The sequence below is a fragment of the Marmota marmota genome, unplaced genomic scaffold (assembly GCF_001458135.2).
Source record: "Marmota marmota marmota unplaced genomic scaffold, marMar, whole genome shotgun sequence".
Lineage (NCBI taxonomy): Eukaryota > Metazoa > Chordata > Mammalia > Rodentia > Sciuridae > Marmota > Marmota marmota.
Genome location: NW_026000169.1, coordinates 1245034 through 1257234, shown reverse-complemented (window position 1 = coordinate 1257234; position 12201 = coordinate 1245034). Strand labels below are relative to the sequence as shown.

General features: G+C 38.6%; 1 protein-coding gene across 4 annotated transcripts in view; it reads left to right on the top strand.

Annotated features, from left to right (window-relative positions):
• Dusp16 (dual specificity phosphatase 16) overlaps nt 1–12201 on the top strand; it is a 97154-nt gene that overhangs the window by 2394 nt on the left and 82559 nt on the right. The window contains exon 1 of one of the 4 annotated variants that reach the window (XM_015498174.2): nt 1–137. The exons of 1 other annotated variant lie outside the window; for it this stretch is intronic. The gene's annotated coding sequence lies outside the window, so the exon portion shown is untranslated. Of the gene's footprint in view, nt 138–395; nt 1218–12201 lie in introns of those variants that run through there. 2 more of the 4 variants (XM_048787200.1, XM_048787199.1) reach the window with 2 other exon arrangements.

Below are 12201 nucleotides of genomic sequence, written 5' to 3'. Positions count from 1 at the left end.
GGGACGCAAGCGGGAGCGCAGCCGCCCTCCGGCTCCGCGGCGGCCCCTAGCTAGCCCGGGAGCCGAGGGCCCGGAGAGGAGACGCCGTGACAACTTTCGATTCCCTCAGAGGGAGTCGGGGGTCGGTGGCCCCAGAAGTAAGTGGCCTCGGAGGGCGGCGCGGGGAGCGCGCGCGGGTCGGGAGGGTGCGGGGCAGCATGGACGCTCCGCGGCGTGCCCAGACCCCGTGTGCCGGGCGCCGCGCTCGCGCCCCGCCGGCCCAGCCTTCGCGACTCTGCGGTCTCGGGAGTCCCGGCCGCGCTCTGGGGGGCGGGGTGGGGCGACGGCAGCCGTTCAGAAGCGGGAGGTGCAGGCCTCGCCGGGAGGCCGGGCGGGAGGTGCGTGCGGGCTTGGGCCGGCCCCGCCGAGAGCGACTGCCGCCTGGGACGCGGCACCTTCGCGGGCGAAGCTGCTCACTTCCAGGCGCGAATGTTACACAACACGCCTGCCAAGTGGGGCCCCGGCCTGCCTCTTCCCATTATCCCGAATTCGCCTTTAGTGTAGGCAGAGAGGCCACCTGGGTGGTGATGTGCTGCTCCCTTAAACTCAGCCAACTAACAACACAAACAAGAACCCCTCAACTTTGCTGCTGGGGCTCGGTCATGGCGTTGGCGACTCCGGTGTTCCAGACTTCCTAATTTATACTAGCCATAAAACGTGAGAAAAAAAAAAGCCCAGCCACGGCCGAGGATCTGTGTATCATGTGTTTCATGTGATAGAATACCACAGAGGAAAATATATATGCAAAACCTTAGTTTTCCGATGCTGCATTTATTTCCTAAAGGAAGCCGGTTATGAACCTGAGAAAATAGAGGTAGATCTTAAAATGAATGGATACTGCAAAATCCGAAGGAAGCTTATTAAATGTCGACTGCAAAGATCCTTGACTTTTTGAAGTCCTGGGTATCTCGGATTGTTTGGAGAAAGCACACCTCTAATCAGCCTATGATGAATAAGGTGGAGAGGAAAAACCTGTTGCATAATCTCATTTGCTGTGGGGCTTGCTGTTCCGTTCCCTTGAACCAAGGGGAAGTGAGTTAAGATGCAGGGTTTTAAAACTCTCTGAAGTTTTTATTTACCCAGTGCCGTGGCTGCCACTTTGCTTTAAAAGATTATAAGTAAATACTCTGCTCTTAAAAGTGAACCAAACCTATCAAACCTGTTTAGAAAATGACCAGGTATGTTTCTTTCTTGTCTTTCCGGGTGTGTGTGTGTGTGTGTGTGTGTGTGTGTGTGTGTGAGAGAGAGAGAGAGAGAGAGAGAGAGAGAGAGAATATTTACTATTCATGAAAGACCTTGGTGACTACCATTTGGGGATCTGAGATTGTCAGATTTTTTTTTTTTTTTGCCATGCTATGATGCTGATAATACCAGTAGGTGACAGCTTTTTCCTTAAAAGTTACACTGTTTAATCTACATCAAGAAAAGAAACGTTAAAAGTAAGGTAAAAGAAGAAAGGACTATTTGCCAGTTGAGTTAATAATTTTTTAATTATTTACTTTTCCTTGGGAATCATATATTGATGGACACAGTTTGGGAAGCTGAAATTAATTAAAGCTTGTGGAATTCTTTATTTGGTGAAGGCAGAAGCCAAGAGAAGTAAATTGAAAAACTAAGAATTTATGACTTTATTTTATTCACAATGTGACTAGACACTGGGCAAGTTTTTGTCTTTGTTTAAAAATAAGCTGTGGAATTTACTGACTGAAGACATTGTGGAAAGTTGCTGTTTAATTTTTTTGTTAACATTTAGCAACTTATGTAAAAATTTGGGCCAAATAACCCCAGCTGAGTTCATTTTTAGGTAGGAAAAATAGAAGAGAGATTATTTTGAATCGTAGTAATGATGAATAAGTTGTTCAAATGCTATAAAACTATATTCAGATATGTGGAAAAAAGTGTAAATTGTGGTAACAATATTTAAATTTTTTTAAGTTTTAACTTCTGATATGTCAGCAATTCAAAGTAAAATATCTGATTTGGCTTAAAATTGTACTTATTTTATTCAAGTATTTCAGTTAGTGCATAATTATGGAAGGGGCAAGGAACAGAACTACAGAATCATCCACTTTTGCTCCCTCTTCATTTTGGGAAGTCTGTGTCCTTTGGCTTAGCTTGTTGAATGTAATTGAGGTCTATAAAATAGTCAATGTGAAGTTGGGGGTTTTAAGTCTCTTTGGCCAAAAGCTTAATGGCATTAACAGAGAAGGGGGCAAAAGAGAAAATTCTGTTAACCCCATTCTTTTCCTTTTGCTTATCCACTCAAAAATTATTTGTGGCATGGTTGGGAGTAGAAGTGGAGCCGAGATCAGTGTTTAAGAGTAGTAGGTAGACTGGGGGTTTAGTGAGGCCCTGGGTTCAATCCTCAGTCTTCCCAACCTCTAAAAAATTGAGTAGATCTGAGAAGCTTTGGACTTTAGCCTGAGTTTAGGAGAAGGGACAGGATTCTTTATTTTTGTTTGTTATAGTGCTGGGATCAAACCCAGGGCCTTACACATGCTAGGCAAGCATTCTCCCACTGAGTGAGTGACATTCCCAGTGAAGAGGAAGGATTGATGTTTGTTTTGAAGCTATTTTCTATAAGTATGTGTATTGAGGGATTTAATTTCTTTTCTTTTTCTTTTTGGTACTGGGGATTGAACCCCAGGGGCACTTAACCACTGAGCCACATCTCAAGCTCTTTTTTGTATTTTATTTAGAGATAGGGTCTTGCTAAGTTGCTGAAGCTGGTTTTGAAGTTGGAATCCTCCTGCCTCAGCCTCTTGAGTTACTGGGATTACTTGCATGTGCCACCATGCCTGGCCTGGTGAATTTATTTATTTATTTAAGAAAAATTTACATATTTTTTTCTTCTATTTTTAATCTATTTTTATGTGATGCTGAGGATTGAACTCGGTGCCTTGAATGTATGAGGCAAGCACTCTACTGCTGAGCTATAGCCCCAGCCCCACTGTGGAATTTAAGTTAGTAGAGTTTTCAGATACGGGATTAATATATTGATGATATGGATTTGTATACCTGTTCAGTATCTGTTTTCAACTAATCATAAAATCCTACTAAATATTTTTGCTAGAATTACCAGTGGAATTTACTCTAGAAATCCAAATTTTCTTGTAGTATCTGGTAGAAATAGTTTTCTGTCAAATATTACCTGCACTAAAAATTTCACTGGATTCAATGTTTTTAAAATGCTTTTGAGTTCTCATGCAAAAGGTACTTGTAAATTAATATAAACCCATTTGGATCAGGATACCAAGAAAAGTAGGAGATAAGTCAGGGGAAACAGAAAACAGATTTTATGAAAGATTTTAACAGATTGAAGGAACAAGTTAAAAACCATGATTGATGCCTTGAATGGCCTTAAAAAAAAAAAACTGCATCAAATTTTGAAACTGAGTCAGATATCCACCATCATAAAAGAAAATCTTTCTAATGTTAGCTTAACCAAAACTTAATTAAGAAAGTAAATCTTGCCCAAAGCTACATATGATGTATTCCAAAGCCAGATGTCATTTTCCCCTGATTTTGTTGTTGTTGTGGATAATGTTATTTTAATGTTTCCTGAGACCAGATGATCAAGTTTTAGCTGTGTGAAGGGAGGTCCATAAAGATGTGTGGACTTAAAGAAACAGGCTCAGTTAGAAATTTAATCAAATAAATGGAGGAAACAAGAGTGGCTCAAAAGGAGGACCTAAGGCAGATTACTGAGGATAGGTACAAAGAAATAAAAAGGCTTGCCAGGAGTATGACCAGGAAAAAAGGGAACTGAATATGTCTTTGCATGAAAGGAAATAGGCATAAATGGAAAAATACCTTCTGATACCTCAGCAACAAGAAGGGAGTAATGAAACGTCACCCCCTTCTAGATTAGGAATAGAAACTTCATTACAGGTATCACCCAAAATTCGTAAAATTTTTTATTACATAAAAAATTTATTCTTGGGGGGAGGGGCTGGGGTTGTGGCTCAGTGGTAGAGTGCTCGTCTTGCATGCATGAGACCCTGGGTTGGATCCTCAGCACCACGTAAAAAATAAATGAGTGAAATAAAGGTATTGTGAATAAAATTTAAAAAAATTATTCTTGGGGGAGCTGGGGTTGTAGCTCAGTGGTAGAGTGTTTGCCTAGCACGTGTGAGGCACTGGGTTCGATCCACAGCACCCACATATAAATAAATAAACAAAGGCATTGTGTCCATCTACAACCAAAATTTAAAAAAAAAATTTAAAAAAATTTTTTAAAAAATATTTATTTTTTTAGGTGTAGATGGACACAACACAATGCCTTTAATTTTATGTGGTGCTGAGGATCGAACCCGGGTCCTGCCCGTGCTAGGTGAGCACTCTACTGCTGAGCCACAATCCCAGCCCTAAAATTTTTTTTTTTAAAATTTATTCTTGGTAGAGGGTGGTGGATAAAGTAAATTATGATCATGAAATATAATTATATGAGAATGTAAAACTTGAAATTTCCAGAGATAAATTCAAAATTTATTTTCATGTCCTATTTTGAGTTATTTGGAAAGGAGGGATGAATTATAAAAAGTTGAAATTATTATCTCAATTGGATTTCTGGGTTAACTACAGACATAAATTAAGCAAAACATTTATTGAAGGTACATAAAAGTTGGGGATACAGTTCTACTTTTAGAGCAGGATTAAAGAATTTTAAGTGAGGCATATATATATATATACACACACACACACACATATATATGTAAACAATTATCAGACTGCTGATAAATGTCACATTTATAAAGGAGAAAGAGATTGGAGGGTTGAGAAAGTAATCCTCAAAGTTGACAAAAAGAATGTTAACTTGTGTATGGAAGTTGAAAGAATGGTAATCACTTGAAAGAATGGTAATCATATGTATGGAAGAAGGGAAGTGGGGGAAGTTATTCATCCACCTAATTATTTAGCAAATTTATATTGACCCTCTACTGAGGTCTAGACACTGGCCAACAGAGGACTATGAGATAGAGAAGGTTACTGTCTTTATGGAACTTAGAGTCTTATGGGGAGAAGGCAATAGGACAATAAATAATGACAACAAGCCAGGCATGGTGGCTTATACCTATAATCCCAGGAAGTTCCAGGCGGGAGCATCAAAAGTTCAGGGCCAGCCTCAGCAATTTAGGAAGGCCCTGAGCAACTTGGTGAGAACTTGTCTTAAAACAAAACAAAACAAAACAAAAAACCAACCAAAACTGGAAGGGCCATAAACAAGTAAACAATACATGAAAAAACTGATGTCCAGTGGTGCCAAGTAGTGAAGATAACCTTCATCTTTAGTCTTGTTTTTGTGACTCTATTTAGATGGTGCCTGCAAGCTTTGACTTGATTCCTCATTAACAATTTATTCACAGTTATTTTGGTGCCATTTGCTAAGAATCTCAGGGTTTTTTTTTTTTTTTTTTTGGTCCTTGTTCTTTTTGGGGGCATGGTGGTTACTGGGGAATCAAATCCTGGGGTTCTTTACACTGAACTACATCACCTAAGTAGCTGAGGCTGCCCTCAAATTTGTGATCTTCCCATCTTACTGAGACCCTGGAGTTACCTGAATGAAGCTTATGTTTTTTTACAGTAAGGTTTATATTGTTGTTTACTATTTAATTAGGGCTTTTATTATTGGTGTGTATTCTCTATTAGAAATAGTACTCCCAATAGTACTCTAAAGGGAAGCTAAATTCTAAGGCTAATTTTTTTTTTGGGGGGGGTGGGGTACTGGGGATTGAATCCAGGGCCTCATGCATGCTAAGCCAAATGCTCTACCACTAGGCTACATCCCCAGCTAACTAATTTGTTTTAGTAATACCATTTATGAGAGCATACAAAACAAGTTGTAGACAGTGTAAGAACACTGTTGGGCTTAGTGACCAGATAGGTATATAGGATAAGGGGAGAAGAATTCCTTTTTAGGACCTGCTAATGTGGTATTGGAATGGAAGGGGAAAGTTGGGTTATATTGTGCTCTTTTTAATTGTGTCTCCTTAAAGATTTGTATGGTTTCACTGAGAATATTACCTCTAACTTAATTTAAGCTTAATTTTTGTTGAGAGCCACAGCCAGTCGGGATGGTGCCTGGCATTTGCCAGAAGGAGTGGTTGAGAGGTGATGCCAGCGAGCCATTAAGATGATGATAATCAAGTTAAGCTGTGTTTAATTGCTGTGACTGGATGATGCTGGATTGAAACAGGCTGTGTATTTAGTTGTATATAGACCCCTGCTGTCCAGCAATAGGGCGGCTCCTACTGCCTCACGCGCCCGCTACTTTTGAGTTCTCCAGGAGCCCCTTTGAGGGCTGGGAGAGTTCCCAGGGAGTGCCAGTGGAGTGCCGGTGGAGTTCCGGCAATAAAGGAGTTCCTGTTTGAACCTACAAGTGCCTCGTGGCGGCTCCGTTATTTTGTGCCCAGCCAGATTGCGGCAAATTTTTTTTCCTTATTATCTTCAAATAGTAGAAACCTGGGGGCGGGGGGAGTGTTCCTACTGTAGTTATCTGACTGCCAGATTTATTTTGTTAGTTTTCAAGATGTTCTTTATAAGCGTCAACTAAAAACTTATCAGTGACTGTTTCATGTTTTGGGGCACATTTACAGAGTGCTTCTCAAACTTTTTTTTTTTTTTTTGTGTGTGTGTGTGTGTATGTGTATGGTGCTGGGGATTGAACCCAGGGCCTTGTGCATGCTAAGCTATATCCCCAGCCCCAGCAGCTTTAAACTTAAGAAAAAATTATAGATGAAACTGACATAAGCAGTCTAGAAAGGGTTTATATTAAGGGTATACATATTTCTCTGTAGAACCAAATCTCTCAAAAATTATTCATATATGTCTCTAACCAGGTTTCATCTACAACGTATTCTTTTTTTTTTTTGGTACTGGAAGACTGGAAGACCCCGCACCACACGACACAGATCACCAAAGAGGTTTCCGCTTTATTACTAAAGGCTGTGTGTTTATATAGGTCTAAGGAGAGGTCACAGGGCGGAGGTAGATAACAGGTCGCTGTTTATTGGCAAGCTCTTCCATATGTCAGTTCCGGAGCCCAAGAAGTTAATTCTTATTGGGGCTTAGGCTTCCCACCAGCAGGATTTGAACATTGGTGCCGGCGGGAATGTTTCGTACCAGTGAAAGAAACAAAGAGGAGAAAGAGGGTCGATAGACGCCATGCTGGGGTTTTTCTCTGGGGTGCTGCTGCCGTTATATGTTTTCCCAGCAGGTACCAGGGATTGAATTTGGGGTGCTCAAGCACTGAGCCACATCCGCAGCCCATTTTGTGTTTTATTTAGCGCATAAAACACAGGTTCTCACTGAATTGCTTAGCTTCTCACCATTGCTGAGGCTGGCTTTGAACTCGAGATTTTCCTGACTCAGCTTTCTGAGCCACTGGGATTCCAGGCATTTGGCCATGGCGTCCGGCTCATCCACAACATGTTCTGAAATACTTGTGATAAGACTATGGAAAACAAAACAATTTTAAGATGAGGTAGGAAATTATTTAGTGTTTTTTGATTTCTTTCTCAACTACATAATTTAGAAAAGAATTGTAGAGCTGGGCATGGTGATACATGCCTGTAATACCAGTGATTTGGGACACTGAGGCAGGAGGATTGTCGATGTGGAGGCTGGTCTCAGCAATTTAGCAAGGCACTGTCTCAATAAAAAGGGCTGGGAGAGGGCGGGGAGGGGAGGTGGCATGGGGTTAGAAATGATGGTGGAATATGATGGACATTATTATCCAAAGTACAAGTATGAAGACACGAATTGGTGTGAATATTCTTTGTATACAACCAGAGATGTGAAAAATTGTGTTCTATATGTGTAATAAGAATTGTAATGCATTCTGCTGTCACATAAATAAAATTTTAAAAAAGGGCTGGGGGCTGGGGTTGTGGCTCAGAGGTAAAGTGATCACCTAGCATGCGAGAGGTACTGGGTTCAATCCTCAGCACCACATGAAAATAAAATAAAGATATTGTGTCCACCTATAACTAAAACAATCAATATTTATTAAAAAAAGTTTTTAAAAAAAGGGCTGGGAGTGTAGCTCAGTGGTAATGTGTCACTGGGTTAAATCTCCAGAACCAAAAATAAAAAGGAAAAAGAATTGTAGATATAAACCACAGGGGGTTTATATCTGACTTGTACCTACCAAAAATCTTTGGGAAGGACGGTAGAATTCAGATTTGTTTTAATGTCTTTCTGGGAGTGGTGGTATAACTGCAGTTTATAAAGAAAAAAAATGATAGATATACAACAAATCATAGTTGTATGGCCAGGTAATTAATTTTAAATATATCCATTCTTCCCCTCAAAGTGAAGGGGGAAAGACGTGTAGAGAAGTATATACTACTTATTGTTTGATTTGTATATAAAAATTTTAAATACCCATGTAATATCCTAGAACAGTACCTACTATAGTCAGTTTGATAATTGTTTGCTGAATAAATTGAATCAATTCTCACAACTGTTATTTTTTATAGTTCCATTATATCTGCAGCTGAGAGCACTGTTTTTTGAGCTATGTTGCAACCTACAGGGCAGTTGGGGGTGGGGGTTGAATTATGGCCTTGGCACCTGACTCTTGTTTTAGTAGGATGCTCCCACTGGAACCTGGCTGTGACCTCTCCTCTAGCTTTGACCCTGTGGCTGACCTGACTTCATCTTTTCTGAAATGGAGGGTGGTTGTTTCCTGTCACCTCTAACCGCTCTTTCCCTCACTGAAGCAGCCGAGTTTCTCTTCTTCTGGTCACTTCTCAGAATACTCAAGGATCTGTGTCACTATGCTGATCCATTTTGTAGTGTGTTTTGTTTGTTTGGTTGGTGGAAAAGCACACTCCTCAGGAAGATGGTTCTTGACTGTTTTGTAAACTGTGTATGGTATATGAAGCATGGTGTTATTTCCTTCCTTCCTTGCTTTACTTAAAAATCTTGGGTTCACTTATAATACAAACCATCTAAAGACTAGCAAAGACTTTTAAAAAAAGACAAGAAATTAACCATAACATTTTTAGCTACAATAATGGTATTATGGTTATGTTGAATTTTCTCATCTGTTATGTGGAAGTATTTATAGGCAAAATGAAATGCCTTATATTTGTTTCAAAAACTTAATGATAGTCACAATACAAGTGGGAGATAAAACAATATTGGAAAATTTCTAAAACTTGTTGAATCTGGGTACAATTGTAGTTTGTTATTACTTTCTGTATGATTGTTTGCAAATACACTTAGTAATGGGCTGAATTGTATATTACCAATTATTAGTGTAGGGGAAGAAATTTAATATAGTAGAATAGAATGTAGTTGGACATTTGAGTTAATTTGAGAATCAAAAAATCTTCACTTGGGCTGGGGATGTGGCTCAAGTGGTAGCGCGCTTGCCTGGCATGCGTGCGGCCCGGGTTCGATCCTCAGCACCACATACAAACAAAGATGTTGTGTCCACCGAAAAATAAATAAATAAATATTTAAAAAAAAAAAAAAAAAAATCTTCACTTGGCATTTTCTGTAAGTTCTTTTAGTTATAAAATATTAAGAATAGGGAAACTTGTAGAATCATCATAAATGCCTAAAACTCACCTTTGAGATTTTGTAATAATATGCCTTGCAGTTGTACAGTGCTTTGATGTATTTTTTCTTTTTTTTTGATCTTCAGAATAAGACATGAGTTATTCACTTTACAGATGAGGAAACAGATTAATTTATTTAAATCCCAAAGCAAGAAAAAAATGGTACTAGAACTGAAATTATCTTCTGATTTGTATTCAGGTGCCCATTCTCTTATATACACACACTTTAAAGTGCCTTTTTTTTTTTTGCGGATGTCCGGGGAGGGGGTTGGGAATCAACTCAAAGGCACTCGACTACTGAGCCTCATCCTCAGCCCTATTTTGTATTTTATTTAGAGACAGGGTGTCACTGAGTTGCTTAGCGCCTTGCTGTTGCTGAGATTGGCTTTGAACTTGCCATCCTCTTGTCTCAGGCTTCTAAGCGGCTACGATTACAGGCATGCGCCACTGTGCCTGGCATAAGTGCCCTTTTTAATGGTGGTTTAAACTGTGTTTTTCAAACATTTTGATATCAAGAAACTCTAAAAATGATTGATGACCCCAAATATCTTTATGTGGACTATGTTTATAATTATTTAACATATTAAAATTAAAACAGAAATGCTTAAAATATTTATAAATTTAAAAATAACTAACATCAAAGGTCAGTATTTGTTCTCTGTAAACAGAGTGTTCCAGCTGGGTGTGATGGCTCATGCTTATAATCCCAGCTGTTCAGAGGCACTAAGACAAGAGGATTGCAAGTTTGAGACCAGCCTCAGCAACTTGGGGAGACCCTGTCTCAAAAAAAAAAAAAAAAAAGTTCCTGGGGATTTTGTTCAGTGATATAGTGCCCCTGGATTCAACCCCTGGTACACACCCCCAGCCCCCACCCCCCATGCCAAAAAAAAAATTAAAAAATAAATCTAGTGGAAAGGGTTGCATTGTTTTCTTTTAAATGTATTGCTTAATAGAAGATAGCTCTATTTGCATCACTGTTTTTATAGTCAATCTGTTTTTTTTTTTTGGTTTTTAGCTTTTTGTTGGAAATCTTCAAATATCCACAGGGGGTGAAAAAGGGGGATGAGGAGAAGGGCTGAGTAGTATAACAGCTCCCATGGATCCAACAACCAGGATCCCATTGCCAGTCCCATCCCATTGTGTAATTGCTTCTGCTTCCCTTATCTCATATTGCTTTCAGTTTGTTTTGATATGCTGTTCTGGTTTAAATATATCAAGAAAACATGGATATACACAGACTCATAATTGGAAATGATGGATTATTTTAATAATCTTTTCATATAATTATGAACATTCCTTGTTATACCAAAATCTAGCAGGAAGTGGATTCTTACGGGTTAGTTGTTGTGTTGAATCTGAGACCATATGTATGAATTTTTTTTTTGCACTATTAATATCTTTTAATGGGTCTTTGATATATATGTAATTTTTTTTAGTATCATGCATTGACCATTTGAAAAATAATGGCTTATTGAGTTATGCATATCTTTCAGATTTTGACAACATTTGATTACAAATTTGTTAAACACATTACATTCATTAATATAACCATTAGTCATATCTAAACATCTTTAAGAACTGGAAAATGGTTGTATCTTGATAGTGAGTTCAAGTACCAGGTAAAAAAGGATTTTATACATTTTAAAAATCAATGATTTTTTTCCTCATTTTTCTCCTAAAAAATTTTATCGTCAACAACAAATAGTTTTTTTTTAAGTTATAGATGGACCTAATAACTTTATTTATTTTTATGCGGTGCTGAGGATCGAACACAGTGTCTCACACATGCTAGGCAAGCGCTTTACCACTGAATTATGGCCCCAGCCCCCAAATAGTTTTTCTTGAAGAGGGAGCTTACTTTATTAATTTTAAAGAAAATGTCTGCCAAACTTAAGTCTGAGTAGCTGTTAAATGTCTGCTGGTCATTCTTTTAAGCCAAACTGGCATACTCTGAAAAAAGCTCATAACTCAGTTGCTTAAGTATTTTTCTTTAAGACAGTGTATTTAGATGTGCAACTGAAAAGTACATACAGAATTTAAGTTCTCAAGACTGCAGGTTTAATAAAATTAATAGCTGTCTTATCAAGGATATTTCTAGGTGAAATAATTTTTTAAAGACTGATAGGAATGAAGAATAAACATCTTTCATTAGTTGTCAGAGTGATATATCATCATCACGTACCATGTATCCTCTAGTATGACTATTGTACATTCATGAGAGAAAGAGTGAAAAAAATAAAGATCTTTGTATTACCAAAAGTAGTTTTAGTGTTGGTGACCCCTTGAAGGGGGTGCTCCCTACTTCTGGTCTCTTGATAACACTTTGAAAATTTTTGATATAAACTAGCATAGCTATTTAGAGCAGTATGATGCACACATTTATGTGAAAAAAATATTTTCATCCTAACTGGTTCATTTGTCAAGAAGAAGGGAATATGCTTATGTGTAGGATGAGCCAGGTGGCCCAGAGTCCATCACAGGTACAAGGTCATATAAAATCAGTGTGGATGGAAAAACTGCAGACAGAAGGGAGGAATCAGTAAAAGCACTTTTCAGTTTATAAAAAAATGAGTACTTACTATCTTTACTTTTT